The 1,041-nt window shown below is 28.2% G+C and overlaps 1 protein-coding gene across 1 annotated transcript in view; it reads left to right on the forward strand.

The window, feature by feature from the left end:
• Positions 1 to 1,041, forward strand: part of LOC106774919 (beta-amyrin synthase-like) — a 15,391-nt gene that overhangs the window by 4,302 nt on the left and 10,048 nt on the right. The window lies entirely within an intron of this gene.

A 1,041-nucleotide genomic window follows, 5' to 3' on the forward strand; every position in this document is an offset into this window, starting at 1 on the left:
ATGGCAAGTTTCTGATTGCACTGCAGAATGTTTGAAGGTGACCTTATCACAAACAACTTAATTTGTTCATCTATAACTTAACCAGTTAATTAATTATCCTACGTTTCAGTCTTGTCTGCTTTTATCAGAGATGTCAGAGGAGATTGTGGGAGAAAAAATGGAGCCTCAAAAGTTATATGATACAGTCGATTTTCTATTGTCAATTCAGGCGAGTATTATCAAATTTCAAATATATTCTCTCTACTTTTTATTTTTATAATTATATTAACATTTTAAATTGAAAAAAGTTTACCTTATATACTGATGGATAAGCTTTAAAGAACCATAATTTTCACATGTCACAAAAATTTTAAGTTAATCATCTCTAAAGTTAGGTATCTAAATAATTATCAAAATTATATATCTACAATATTCACCAAAGTTAGACACTTAAAATAGTCAGCAAAGTTACGTATCTACAATAATCATCAAAGTTAGGCACATTTTGTTTTCACCTCCTTGACATCATAGTTTGAATTTATCACTCATCTTCGTATATAAATCATATATAAATAGAGATACAAATGCAATCCACTTACAAGTAAAAAAATCATAAGAAAGTTAGAGAGTTCTTTCTATTCCTGTTAGAGAAAGAGAGTTTCATAGAGAAAGTTTTTTATATATCATCCAAAAGGGTGAAATTCGTAGAGAAATTCTATTCCATGATTTTTTTCTGAGAGTTTTTCAGGTAAAAATTTTGATTTCATTTTCTTCTTTACTCTTTTATATTTATCTTTCCGCATAAGTACACTGTTTCCAACATATACGTTCAATTTGCTTGTGTATGATTCAATTTTGACAGAACATCAAATTTTGATTACTACAGAGTAAAAATGGAGGTATAACCGCATGGGAGCCTTCACAATCTGAAAACTGGTTGGAGGTTAGTGTTACAAAATATAATTTTTTATTAGAAACCCATTAATAGATGGAAAAACAATTATTAGCTGTCGTTAATAAATTAATATTATTTTTGGTATTAGTTACTGAATCCGACGGAAA

This window comes from Vigna radiata, chromosome 10, assembly GCF_000741045.1.
Source record: "Vigna radiata var. radiata cultivar VC1973A chromosome 10, Vradiata_ver6, whole genome shotgun sequence".
Taxonomy (NCBI): domain Eukaryota; kingdom Viridiplantae; phylum Streptophyta; class Magnoliopsida; order Fabales; family Fabaceae; genus Vigna; species Vigna radiata.